General features: G+C 40.4%; 1 long non-coding RNA gene across 3 annotated transcripts in view; it reads right to left on the bottom strand.

The window, feature by feature from the left end:
• The window catches only part of LOC140332893 (uncharacterized), a 76,089-nt gene extending 65,066 nt beyond the window's left edge, over window positions 1-11,023 (bottom strand). Inside the window, exons 1-3 of one of the 3 annotated variants that reach the window (XR_011921243.1) lie at window positions 10,798-11,023; window positions 5,789-5,967; window positions 676-1,332 (exon numbers count right to left, since the gene is read on the bottom strand). This is a non-coding gene — a long non-coding RNA (uncharacterized lncRNA). Of the gene's footprint in view, window positions 1-675; window positions 1,333-5,788; window positions 9,949-10,797 lie in introns of those variants that run through there. The other 2 variants (XR_011921242.1, XR_011921244.1) reach the window with 2 other exon arrangements.
• Between the last annotated feature and the right edge of the window lie 3,967 nt (window positions 11,024-14,990).

Genomic DNA, 14,990 nt, shown 5'->3' with positions numbered 1-14,990 from the left:
ATAAGGAAAAAAAGACAGCTGCCCCAGGAGGCCAACAAAGGCCGCCAAGGACCCCAAACCAAACTATCTTCTGCTGGCTCTGTGTATAGCAATGAACAATAAAGTTATAGTAACATGCACCAACATTTGAGACGTTCCCTTTCTGTTTGGCAGACCCTTCCCTTTCCAGGCCCCGGTAATATCTCTTCCTCCAGCTTTGCCACTTATGTCATAGATGGGACCCAGTTTATACTGTATTTAGGATGGGTTTAAAGCAAGAGTCTGCATGTGGGGCCCGTAAATTCAAGCATACCCTGGACCACTAAATTTCCTTATACAGCACCCTGCAGATGCCCCTACATACCCCCCCAGAACCCTACACTGCCCTTTACCCCCTCCTATTGCTCCCCATTTGGGGGTGGGGAGGCAGCAAATATCCACAGGTGGCCTAGCTATGAAAGTATTCACACTGCATGATTTTACGTATGTGGTGTTCAGCAATATATTTTACTTTCGATAGAATTCCACCAACCAAACCTTAGTAATTTCCAACCCATGTGGTTTTAAGCTCATGTTGCAGTACAGTATGACCTGCCTGTGTGTGTGTATTGGGGTGCCATTGAAAAAGAATGCACTAATACTTACACACAGGGATATCAGAGAATATGCATAGTGGTTGTTAAGTAATTGTCTCACCTTTGGAATCTTCTGCAATGTTTCTTGATGAGTCAGCAGATGGTTTGCAATGTTTGCAGACTGGCCAACCTGCTGGAAAATCTCTATCAAAAATAACTTCTGTTCCAGGCAGTTTAATTCCACCAATCATCTAATTGCAATATTTGTATTAGTTATTATTAATGGTTTCTCTAACTTACTTAATCTTGCTTTCTTTTACCTTTGAACATTTTGTTGCTTTCTTGAAATCATCATCAAATGATATTTAAAAAGCTTGAGGTCCTCTTACCGTGCATCTCTGACCCCAGCAGCTTTCATAGCATCACTGGACTCAATAAAGGAGATAGTAAGAGTACAAAGTGTACCTGGCCTGTCAGTCTGCTGTAACCATCTAGTTAATCACGACTTGGCTTTGCAGAAGATTTCACATCTGAAAGGAATTGAATTGTACCCCCAGCAGAACACGGCCTACAATGAACAGCTCCTGGCAGAGGCAGACGAAGAATGGAGCCTTCTCTCTTGTCTCTGCAGGAGGACGGTGTGGAGCCACGGAGGGTGCGATGTTACCAGGAATGTGATGGAATTATAATCGTGCAATTATTGATAATGTTGGAATCACTGCTGAGGCTGCACACTGGTTTGGAGCAGAGAGAGAACATTTCCATGTGTTGTAGAAACCTAAAGTTGATATAAACAACTCTGTAAAATCTAATATAAGTTTTAACATGTTGAAGTCATTTTTTTGGTTTCAAAACAGAATACTCAGGCAAAGTAAAGCGGTCACAAATATATATATTTTAATATATTATTGTGTCAGTGCTCATTGTCCTCTAACCCAGCGGTCCCCAACCTTTTTGGCCCCAGGGACCGGTTTCACGGAAGGAAATTTCTCTGAGGACCGAGGGGGTGCACAGAGAGAAAAGAGAAGACATACTCTGGCGTCTTCTCTTTTCTCTCTGTGCACCTCTGCTGCTTCAAAGCGATCACATGACATCTGACAGCCAATCGAGCTGCATGTCATGTGCTCGCATTGCTTGTACACAGACTACTGTGTACATTTACCGGCATCTCATACAAACACCGCTGTGGACCACTTCCGGTCCGCGGATGGTGGTTGGGTGCCGCTTCGTTTTCAATAATGGATCATGTACTCGCGGCCCACTGAAAACACCGCCGCGGACCGGTAGTGGGCCGTGGCCCGGTGGTTGGGGACCGCTGCTCTAACCCATCCAGGCATGAACCCTGTAAGACCTATCATGGTGTCCAGTGAACTGATAGTGCAGGAGATCCTTTAATTCACAGGGTCTCTGCTATCCTACCTGTTTCCCATAGTGTATCCTTCTCCCATCTGTTTCCCAGGACATCTGCAAACTAGACCTACTTCTATTGTTCTATGGTCTAGTACTGATTCTTACAGACCCATTGTAGGCCTTTTTTTCAGTGAACAGGGGTCTGTATCTATGTAGTCCAATACCAGCTAGCGTTTCACTTTGTGTTCCGACACCTTTTCTCTTTTGTCCATGTACTACATTAGCTCTTGTGGGATTGGGACAGAAAGTTTAACCTTCCTCCTCAACATATAATAATGAGCATTGGGTGCCTATGACCCTGTCAGCATTTCACTGGTTGTCCTTCCATGGACCACTGAATTTTGGGAACACCTCATGAAAATTGCCATTTATAAGATGATCTAACCCAGTCATCTTGGTTTCACTAACAGAAGTTTCTTATATACTTGTCCATTTTTCCTGCATCTATCACATCAGAAAAGTTAAACTTGGGTATTTAGAAACTAATATTTGCAATATTATGTGATTTTCATATGGCTCTTGATTTTGAGGCACTGCTCTAATATGTACTGCACCTTACCCCACACCCAGGCAAAAGCAAAGTCTTTGTTGTTCTACACCTTCTTCTTTATTGTCACAATAATGGATTGGTTTCTATGGCTTAAAAGGGACCTAAAATACCTGGGGATATCAGGCAGGAGGTAGGTCCTAACCTCTAGGAAAAAAGATGGCCCCAAACATAGAAGCATCTTATATTAGGGAACCCCTAAAATCAAAAGAATGCAAATGAAAAAATGGAAAACTAAAATGCTATAAAAATGATTGCTGGAAAATCTCCATGCGGCCAGACATTCATATATCTCACTACATGTATGTGCCATGTACACACTGACTGCATACACAAGTGGATTTGCATCCATCCATCCATCATGGGCCTACAAGTCACCTATACATATGCAAATATATAGTGTTTATAGGTGAAAAAAGCAGGTTCTTGTGTCACTTATCCTTCATTAGTATCTTCATTCACAGCTCAAAGTCTTTAAAGCCTGAACCCCCAGCTGGCTACTTTAGCAATGCTGACTGAGCAGTGAATAGAGGAGCTGTGTAATGATGTCGGTTCATTGTGTAGCACTATATGGAGCATGCTGAGACTCCATTCTCTATCATCTGCATGAGAAACTACATTTTAGGTAATTAGAAGGCTTATTTACTAAACAAATACACTTTGTATCATTCAGTAAGGGTACTTGAAGCTTTGAGGAAGACTGTAGAAAAAGGGGATGTGATCACAGGGCATATAAACAGCTTTAGAATGTCAGTTCCTTTGTTTGGATTACTTAAGGCCAATAAAGAAGCAACAAAAAGGATGTAAAGTGACTGGAACAGAAGGGGGTCTCTTGGGTTTAGATTCTTGCAGGTGAATTGATAAAAAGTGGAAATTATGTTAACACTATTGCAATAAAATAGATGTAAACCTAATCATTATTATGTTCTTTAAGCTTCAAAAATGAAGTGGGGGAGTGAAGAGGGGGGCTGCTGTATATAAAGATGCACTTCATGATATGATAAAGAGAATTGATGCCGATTTCATCAAAAAGACTTCTGGGAGTGCACCAGCAACAACAACTCTGCATACCATATTATTATTAAAGAGTTTTTATATAGCGCCATCATATTATGCAGCGCTGTACTAAGTCCATAGTCATGTCACTAACTGTGCCTCAAAGTAGCTCACAATCTAAAGTCCCTACCGTAGTCATGTGCCATTAATGTAGTCTAAGGTCAATCTTTAGGGAGAAGCAACTGCATGTTTTTGGGAGGAAACCCACAGAGAAGCTGCAAACTCCATGCAGATAACGTCCTGGCTGGGAATCGAACCTGGGACCTAGCGCTGCAAAGGCCGGAGTGCTAACCCCTGAGCCACTGTTCTGCCCTCTTTGCACCCAGGTTGTGGATTATAAATGTGTGCTATGATGAAGCTTTTGAAAGAGTTCAATATCCAACAGCATATTTATACACCTCATTCTTCACTCCTCAAAAGGCCAACATGGCATTTCTTCCATTCCATTTTTGGGTTCTGCTTATGGGCTGTGGCTGGAAGTAGAGGTGAATGGCCACGGGGATGGTGACTTTGACATGAGGATGGTGTCACTGAAGAGGCTGTGTACATCCCCTACACCTACCCCTTGCATTGTGAAGGTTTCAATTCTCAGTTAGGTTTAACAATATAATGTGATTTCAATGTCTCCTGATTTCATTAAAAGAATACCTGAGGACTCCGCCATGAAGGTCGTTGCTCCAGTACTGTCTATTATAGGGTGACATCTCTCTGTCCCATGCTTTTCTGAGATGTCACTTTATCTAATAGGTCCCTGCCAGAAAAAATAAATGGACCTTCCATTGCACAATCCACTATTGTCACCATCACACCTATACATTGCAGTAACGCACATTACCATATCATGCAGTACATTGTATTGTAGAACTATTCATTTAAAATGGCAGCCCAATACACAAATAAATTAGGCGGACATTGCACCATGATGCAGATCCAGGCCACCTCAAAAAATGTGCGTTAAAAAATGCTGCAGGAACGTTTTTCATCGTTGGCTGTGTATTGACTATAAATGAATGGGCTGCCTTAATGCAACACGTCAATGCTCACCACAATGAATCACTATAGTATGAAGGGGGGCTTAGGGTTTATTATCCATGGATGGATTAACCTTTTCAAGCAACCCACATTTTTTTTTCAGGCTTTATTAGTAACACTGCATATTTATGTCGCTCTCTGTTGCTGTACTTTATTTCATTTTTAGAATAATTTGCGGCTTATCCCGTCTCCGTATGCTTTAATAAGGTGCCAGCAAGGTTATAAAAATGGATCGGGGGTCTATATAACACCTTGGGCTGCCTGTGTGGCCCCTGTCATAACACTTTGTGCAGTTTTCTGTTTCTCAGTGTAAAGAGTATAGAAATATTACAACCATATATTTTCTACAGAACGCTAAGGGGAGGGAGGGGGGTGGTAAGAAAAAAAAATAATAATAAAGTAGACCAATTCTGCTGGCGCCTTCTCCGCAGATTGGTGGCGTGAATTCGGCTGATTGGGGAAGCAGTGTTTTGTGATGGATGTTTAGAAATAAAACAAATAAACAATCAGCAAAGTTTTGAAGGGTTTTTCTTTTGTATCAGATTTAAGAATTTCAACACATGAGTGTTTGGAGAGGGTCCGGCTGTCGCAGGATAAATAAACGGCTCTCGGCCTGCTGGATGACTCCGCTGTCTACCAGCCTGCTTCCCCTCCAGCCAATCAATCATGGTTATTGTACAATATAAACTAAGCAACTCCTTCATCTCTCTCCTGTGACACGAAACTAAACCTTTCTGGGAATACTGTTGTGTTATTTACCACAGATACCGCCATATCTAATTAGCTTGCAGCCTCAAGAGTTTGTGATGCATTCGTGATGAGTTTGCATTGTGCTTGTCATGCATTTGCTGTGCTTTAGATGCACTAACATTGACCTGTATGGAATACAATAAAAATAACTTTGTGATTATGATGTTATCAGTTACACTGTCCCCAGCTATCTCTGCAAACTACAACCCCCCCATATTATGTAGGGGTGGTATGTCTGACCTATAGTGAAATCATTGCTTCTCTTTGCATACAGTATAATGAAGGATTGTTATCATATACCACAAAGTGTGTTACTTTGAAGATTTTGTACATAACTAAAAACCCATTGTGTTTTCATATAGCGCAATGGTAAGGTGAGGTGTTTCATTAAACGAGCACCCCTCTCACCCAGCTAGGTGACACAGGATGTAAAGTCTACCTGTAAAAAGTCTCAAGGGAGCACCGGCACACTGCTTCCATATGAGAGAAGATATCTTTCATTGACTGGGACCAATTGCCAACTGGTAAAGAGGTGATGTTCCTCGTAGTGGTGAGATTTCATCACACTTCCTGATGTATTTCTTGAACGTGAAGTGATAGCCCTTTAATGTACACAGACTGCAAGATAGATAAAACAGGAATTATGACCATTCCCTACTTTTGCAAAACTACAGTAAAAAGACTTCTAATATTCTTTAAAGCAAACCTAACTTTTGCCCATTCAGCACAGGTAGGAGGATCAGTCCCAGTTTTATTGACTGGGGCACAAACAATATCTAGAAATGAGAGGGTTGTAGTTTTTTTTTATAACCAAATGCTGTAATTTCAGGTAGAGCCCAGCGGAGATCCTCTTTAATGCACATTAGATGGCGTATACGTCAGCCTGACCGCAGTGAGGAAAACAGAGTCAGAAGGATTTCCGATGCGGAAGAATTAAATAAATAATTGGGTAATGATTAGCAGAGAAAGACGCAGAAATAAACAGATATTTCCCCCCCGACCGTTATCTGGAGTCAGAAAACTGTTCCCAGCTGCACGCATTGGTACAATGGGACATTCCCCATTAAACACTTCCCCCTCATCTTAAACACTTCCACATCCTCAGCTAGAACCAATCTGTGAATGTACATGCTGTGATAAATGCAACATACAGTAAGCTGAATATGCAATACAGATATCATGTTACAGCAATCAAGTGTAGCAGCTCAATATTTCCTGGGAACATCACTGACTTAGTACTGATACCTCACTGACACACTGAGTACTGATACCTCAGTAATTATTTCTTCCTTTATAGGCAGGGATTGTAGCACTTACCTGCTTCTGTTCTATAGATTGTGGCCATGAGTGCACTCACTAAGAGGCTTTGCTGACAATATTACAGCCAAGTCAAGAGGTGAGTACTAGGGTGCAAGAAATTCACAAATTCTTAATACACGAAAATTCTAAATAACAAAATTTCAGTGCAGTAGCATAGTCATTGCTGGGGATGCCACATTTCATGCAGGAGGATGCCTATATTATCACTCTAGGTCTATAACATAAATTTATACGGCTTTATGGGGCAGTGAACCAGGAGCAAGGGGACTGACTGCTATAGTTGTAAGGAACTAAAACAGGATTTATGGCAGTTACAAAGTAGAGGAACCTCTGTCACGATTTTCCCGCTATACAGTGTTCAGTTTGAGAAATTTCCTTTAATTCTAATAAAGGTTTAACAGGGAGAATCAGACTGAATTAAAAAAGAAAAGGTAAAGGTAGAACTATTGTCAGATTGCTGTCCTTTTCTCTATTTCCCCTCACTTCCTTCCATTGTCACAGGGGCAGGAAGTAAGGCTAATAAAAGTGAAAATCAGATCTTCTAACCCAAACCAAACACACTTAATGTGGATAATCCTTCTCAGGTTGCATTGGCCTGCTTTGCATTTCTCTGGATGCAGTTGGTCCAGCTTGTGTTGCACAAGTGAATGCAAGCCAAATGCAGTCCCCGGTTTCCATAAAGTCATTGGAGTAAAGTTGAATTAGAGTGCAAAAATCAGCATTGGTAAACAAAGTCCTTCTATATAACCCCAAGGGATGCTGACACATTTTTAGTACTTTAAAGGGCACCCAGAAAAGATTTGTAATTTGCAACAACCAATCACAATGCATCCTTCACTTTTCTAGTTGTGGTAAACTAATATTTGATTGGTTGTCATGTCTGTTGCATTTTGCGATCCCGTCCTGCAGTGTTTCTCAACCTTGGCTCTGTAGAACCCTAAGGTTCCTCCAGGGGTTGCTGGGAATTCTTCACTTTAAGTGACACTAATGATTTTTTTTTTTTTTTGCTATCTGTAAGGTTGACATTCTTCCCACTGGCCAGCAATGTAAGAGGAATTCTTCCCACTGACCACCACACTAAAATACTGTGAGCTGTAGATATAGTAATTAATGCCGGGGGTCCCTGAAGACTTGAAAGTTATTGCAAGGGTTCCCACTTGTTAGGTAGAGAAACACTACCTCACTGGATTCAAAAATGTCAGTGTTGGTACATGAACTGTGTTATGGGGATGAACATTTTAAATACATATCCCCGTACGCTCCAAAGGGATTTATGTTGTATTCCTTTCCTGAACATAAACCACACTACCAGGGACAGCTATTTCTGCAGAGGTCAGTATTCTGGGTCGTGTGAATTTCTTTACATCATGCGGCCCACTAGAAAAATATTAGGATTCATATATTATCGGGGAATGGATAATAAACATTGAAAGTCTATTTTTTAATGACACGTAAAAGAAGCGGATAACTGTACCGATGTGAAATAAAGCCTCCTTGTATAGTGTGTATGTTCATATATACATGGCCGTGATATACATTCATTATAGACATGACTTACCTGTCTTACACAATGGTTGTACTTTGCTGCTCTTAAAGCAAATCTATGAACTAGTCGCTATTCTACTTTTCCCATTTGGGCTATTTCTATTGCTACAATTATGGAAAAGGTTTTAAGTATGCAATTTACATTAAAAATGTAGTTTAAAGGTAGCATTAAAATATCCACACACTCAAGATACAGTGACCTGAGTTTACAGAAGTATGACTGGCCCTTAGCATGGTTCTCAATTCATCAGCAGTACACCAAGGACTTACTGGGATTTTAGGTGACTCCGTGCATAGTAAAGCACAGGTTCACTTTAACACGTACTAGCATCTTCCATTTGTTCCAAGAGGGTAAAAATAAGTTTTTTTTTTCAAATATGGGTACATGTGACTTTCTTGCAGAGCCTAAAAAGAGATTGCTGTCATAGAACGGTGGTTAGAGAGTCATCAACCCCTTGCAAGCTCCAAATTTTGCTTTCTATGCTCTCAGAAATAGAATCAGTGGCAGACGTAGCCAACAGTGGGCCCCTACAAAACTGACCTGGTGCTCTCTCGCTGAACTGATTTGGGGGCCCCTGTTGGCTAAGGAGTGATCTGGGGCTTTTGTGCAGCGGCATGGTTTGCACCTTCATATGTCTGCCTCTGAGCAGAATAGAGCTGCAAAATGTGGCTAACATGGGCCAAGAAAAATGGGCAAAACACAGGTTCTAATGCATTTCACAAAAGTGAGTCAGTGAAAGTACACTATACTATCCCTTGAAAACAATAATTTGTACTTTTACTGTTGTAACACTGCCAGCTAAGCACTGCAGACATTTCTGAATGAACTTTAAATCAGATACTTAGAGGACCCTCATGATCTTATATTTTCTTTTCTTTATTGAGACCCCCCAAGCCATTTCTCCCCCTCCTAGCTGCTTCCACTTTTAATTTCCAGTCTCCAAGCCATCTGATTTTAAATCGTATAGATTGCAATTAAAATAATTTGTCTGCGCATGTTTATAAGGAGATGCAAACGGTTGTTTCACTGGCGGAGATCCCCCCAGGCCTCCCTCCCCTCGTCGGCCCAAATGATCTGCTAAGACAAATAATCTCACGGTGGAGCAGCGCGGCTCGCTGGCGCCGCTGAACAGAGCGGGGAAATGTGTTTGTGGAACTGGAGCTAGCAGGTGGCAGCCCAGTGCTGACCCATGCAGGATATGGAGGCTCAGTGCATAAACCATTGATGCTCTCGGAGGAAGCCTGCACTGCAGAGGATCGTGGGAAGTTTTTTAATGATTTGCTCTAGGGTAGGCCTCAGAAACTGTTTATGTTATTGCTTACACGCAGGACGGGCCTTTCAGTGTGCGCCTCAGCTGGACCCGGGTTAGGCAGCTGAAAAACATCTGCTGCGGCCCGGGGACTGTCAGAGGTTTCCCCGATGGAATTCTCTCTGGCTGGGTTCTTATCGTAACCTGTCAGCGCTCCAGGATCTCTGGAGGAGTCCTCTGCGTCAACTTCCTCCAGATCTGGACGGTTGCGGCGAACTTGAAGAGATGCAAACGCTTATAACAAAGGGACGAGGAACAGATGTCACCGTGGAAAAAAGCATGACGCGCCGCACCTCCGGGGCGACTTCAGTTTACTTATCCCCTGAATGGGGCTGACCAGGGAACTACAAACAGAAAAGTTTACTTTTAAAACTGCTGGTAACCTCAGCCAAATGCTACCAAATGGAGAAATCTTTCTGTAACCCACAGCAAAGAAATGTTACTTTTTGTTAAACATGGTTGCTAAGAAGGAAAATAAAAAAAGCTTGGTCTATCACCCAAAGTTTCCTGAGGCCTGTATGTGCACCTTACTACAAAAAGTTGCAATTTGCTGGTGTTCTCATTCATTTCTGGGCAACCTTCACACATGCATACAGTAAAAAACACACCAGACCCCACATTCAATTCATTACCAACTCCAAAAAACATGTTTAGAAAAGTAGGCTAGATACAATGGAGAACATTGGGATACCACATGAAATTTAATGCAAGCAACACACAAGAAAATGCACACCCATAGGTGTTTAAAGGACTTTAAAAATGTCCTGTCACCTCCACAGGTCCTAGTCAGACCAAGGCATCTTGGTGCATTGTAGTAACTCATATACTTTTTATGTACTGTGTGCTGGGTTATGGCAACCTATTCAAATGAACGAGCACCAAAATGTCTACAAAATGGGTCAATATTGGTGTCACAGTACAGAACAATGCATGGTAATTGTCCCTGTGCACTGTTGCCTTAGTGCACCAATGGTCCCATTTAAAGTTTCTATATCACTGGAGGTCCTATTCATATTATTTTAAAATGTGCCTTTATAAATTAGTTCCTTGGGGTTAGGAAAACTTACTGGCCCAGATAATATTGCATTATTGCATATTACAAATTTGTCAACTCAGACATGAAGAAGTCATTTACTAAACTAACAAAATACAGATGGTATCCCAGAGAATTTATGGCTATAACTGCTGGAACTTGTAGTCCATCTAATGCTGGGGTGATAAAGATTACTGTATTAACCAATATTATTTTATATGAAAATTATTCAGTACTTACCCCTCTGGGGTGTTTAATACCAGTCCTTCAATGCTGACTCTGCAGTTGTTTAGTAATTGCAATGTATTTAGATTCTTATATAGCCTACAGAGTGATGCTGGTCAGCGAAGAAATATTCTGCTTCAAACAAAACACAGAGAATGAAAAATGTTTCAGCTGTAAATGTGTGACAAATAAGTGGAATGCAATGTCTGCTATACAATCATGAATACGATAATATTCAAAATCCAGAAAGATTTGGGGATACATTCATTTTGGATGGCATAATTTTAAATATTCTATAAATAAAGTCTTGGGCAACCCAAACTTTTTATGAAATCTTGGATGGATACAATTGCACTTGTAATCTGTGATTTAAAAGCAGACCGTTATAATGCAACTGTGAAAGTAATCGATTCTATTGATATCCAGGCAATAAATCCAATATAGGTGACAATGGCTGTGCTTAACAGGTCAGGATGTGAGGAGTACTGCAACTAGCAGTAAAACCCCAATAGAAGTTTTAACCCTTTCCTAATTTATAAATTAAAAAAAAAGTAAATATTGAGTTCCTAGAAATTACTAAAAGCCATTTTTACTATCTGATGATAAACCTTTGAATAAATGATAAGTCACAACTATGCCAAATCAGACATTGCATTTATCAATGTGCCTGATCTAATAGGAATATACCTCCAGCACTCAGATCTTCCCTTTTCATTTCGATTAAGCAGTATTGTAAATGATGCTATGGGCAAGCCAAGACAGTTCAGTATACAAAGTCTTTCCTTAGGGCTGTGCAGATTGTTTTGCATTATTCTCATGCATGGGCTTATAGCGCCATCTAGTGTTCATATTGTACACTGCTATTTCTAAAGGGCAGGCTGATTATAACCACTAATGATTGAATTGTTTAATTAAATTATTTGGATCAAATGTGATACCCAGTGCTTTTCACCATTATTACATTAAAATTTTTCAGGGTGCTTGTTAAATTATAATTATCTGCCAAGCATACATTTAATTAAATATTAAAAGGCTGTTTGTCATATCCAATGAAATTAATTCATTCTTTTGAAGAACAAAGAGATCATGTTTGGTTTCCAACTGATTTGTGTCATTATAAGTAAACATTTATGGCACTGAGAGATTAGTCTTTTGGATAAATGATTAGGATGTATTAAATGTTTTACACATTCACTTAATTGAAATGGATTAGAAAAGTGTGTGGAAGGGGTCCCCAACCACAAGGCAATGGACAGAGTGTTGCTGAATAGTGCACCAACTATTCAGGAGTATAAACAAATTATTGACAATCTGTACTGAAATGTCATGTGTCATCATTGGTGAACAAAATAACAGCCGGGATGTAAAGCGGACATTTGGGGGTCAGTGTCACACCTGCACCAAACACACCTGAACACCTGAGCTGTCTCCTCATTCTGGCTCAGTGATTGAGAAGGATCAGAACCCCAACCAGAGCAGACATTGCAGCTATAGAAATCCTTTTTAAAGCAAAAAAATACAATATCCCTAAACTAATGCTTTAAATACAGTCTGTTTTATCACTCATAGGTTCACATTTTTTTAAAGACTATAAACAAAGAAAATATAAAACCCTAAGCCATGCTTGTCTTCCCCGGTATGGGCACTTCCAGCAGATATGTGCGTCTGTCAGATGATGTAACTAGGACGTAGTAAATATATTAGTACCCAAATTCCTCTGAACCAATGAGTGGCAATATTATATCCCAACATTTAGCCTTACAAGTGGGTGCCTCTCCTCATTGTAATAGTTTATTTCACCTTAGGCACCAGTACCTCAACTGGGTGCGGCAAGCTACCCTACCGAGAACTAATTAATAAGCCGTCACTGTTTCTGCTTCCCTCTCTAAAGCTGCGTACACACTTCCAATAAATGTAGTTGGAAACGAACCACTAACGACTGATCGTCCACTAACAACCAACGAATGAGGATTGTCGCTTGAAATGAACGAGTGTCCTGTCAGATCTAATTGAGCCATGATCGTTCTCAGTCATCGTGCATGTTTCTGCAATATACTTTCTCCTTTACATGTAACTTCCTGCATCGTTCAAATGATTGTATCCAGCGTGTGTACACTTTTGGTGGATTATATTTGAATGATCGTTATCATTACAGCATGTACAGAACGGTGCACAATACGATCGTTCAAATATAAACGTGCATAATTGATGATCGGTTGTAATCCTTTGTTTTCTGATGATAGTTATTGGAAGTGTGTGCCTAGCTTTAGCCAATCACAGGTGACCCATAAAACATCCTGAATACACCTGGGTATAGGGAAGAGGCAGAAGACAGCATGTTGCAGGCAGAAGTGGCTGCATGTCAGTGGAGTGGAATAGCCTGGGGTCGGCTAGCGAGGGATTAATGAAATGGGATCTGGCATTGTGGGTATCTGAGATTATTCATTCTATTTATCTATTATTGTGCAATTTTTGTTTTTAATGCACTTTATCGCAGGCCAGAACCAATACCTATCTGCTGCTAGGTGTTAATGTTTACTTGGCCCTGAACATAAAGGGTTCCAGAAATGTGAAAAGTAAGCAAACCAGCGTTGTAGAAATCAATAAAGTGATAAATGTATTCTAGATTTTGCTCCAGCAGGCTTCTTCCAGTTCTACACAAGTTCTTCAGTAGCTTTGCTGCCCTACTTGTAAAAATTCCGCCATCATTGTGCAGAATGCAGGACCAAAATTTCTACACTTTATGAAAGGATGCAATAGGCATGCCAACATTCCAGAGCATGAAACCACATAAGAGAGCATAAGAATACATTTATTGCTTTAATAAGTTTATTTCTAAGTAACCCTTTTATTGAGAACACACACTGCAAGACAAAGGGTTCTACTTTTAATACATGGACAATGATATTCTTTGCTGTGAATCAATTATTGCCATTAAAACATATGGACCTGGAAGATTTCTACCAGGGAACATTTTAAGGCAATGTTTGATTCTATGTTTATATATTTGCTCCGTTCAGATTTCCACCATGTAATGCTTCAAGCCAAATGAAGACTGTCCAAAAATAAAAAATAAGGTATGAAATCCTAATTCAATTCAATGTTGCTGGTAAAAATTTGTACATCTATGTCTGAAGTAGATGAGGGCAGATTAATGTGTAGATAATAGTAGAGACAATAGGATACGGGGTGTTGGCACATCATCTGTAGTGCCGTTGGTAGAGTGCTTCTGGCAGGCCTACAATACTGCTGGTAACTGTGAGGAAGAACCTTAGTGTTACCCTTAAACAGGAAGTGCATTGCACACACATCAGCAGGATATCCAGGTAATAAAATAGAATTTTTTTTCTTACAGTGGTAAATATTGGCATACAAAATCCCCATCTGCCATGCAGTACCTACACGAGGAGCCATTGCCGGCTTCCTTCAGAGGCTTGCAGACTTGGTGTGTTGTATATGCATTGTTTTCCGCTAGATACAAGAACAATGAAGTGTTCTTTATCTGTAGCCATTAGAGTGAAACAATGCTGGCTGCATGGCTTTTATTACAGAAGGAAAATCTTTTTCTTCTGCAATAACAGCTCTTCTTATGCCTGCCAGCAATATTCCTTCTAAATGAAGTGCTTGGACAGCTTAGTGTAAAATCATTGCGGACATTGGTAGAGATGCAATACCGACTGTGAAAATACATTATGCTGTACAGCACAATTAAAATGGCTTAGGATGCCAAACCTGGTAGAAGAAGTAAACGGTGAAAGTTGCATCACTGGAGGAATGGTAAGTACAGGAGATTAGAGTAGTGCTATAAAAAACATTAAAATGATATCTCAATAGTCACTAAGGTGGTAATTCTACTTTGTGTGAAGCAAATACAAACCAATTACCGCAGAAATGTAACAGTAACAACCCCTAAGCTGTACATGGCCTTTGCAGAGAGCAGAACCAGAAGGTCCAACTACGCCGGGCTGCCTGAAAAAAGCAGCAGGAGGGGACGGAGGACAATGTTTGTGCAGCAGTGACTAGTCTGTAATACTTCTGCACAGATCATAAAGAAATTCACGCACCCAGATACAAGTAACAATACACACATTCAGACTATATTTGCTTATCCTGGATTTCAGCTTTACTAGAGCCACAACAAATTGTTACCATACCAATGTATACAATGCCAGTCCTTCATTGTTAAACAAAAAACAAACAAGTCAATC

The sequence above is a fragment of the Pyxicephalus adspersus genome, chromosome 6, assembly GCF_032062135.1.
Source record: "Pyxicephalus adspersus chromosome 6, UCB_Pads_2.0, whole genome shotgun sequence".
Lineage (NCBI taxonomy): Eukaryota > Metazoa > Chordata > Amphibia > Anura > Pyxicephalidae > Pyxicephalus > Pyxicephalus adspersus.
The sequence above is the reverse complement of the archived record's forward strand: the minus strand, read 5'-3'. Positions and strand labels throughout refer to the sequence as shown.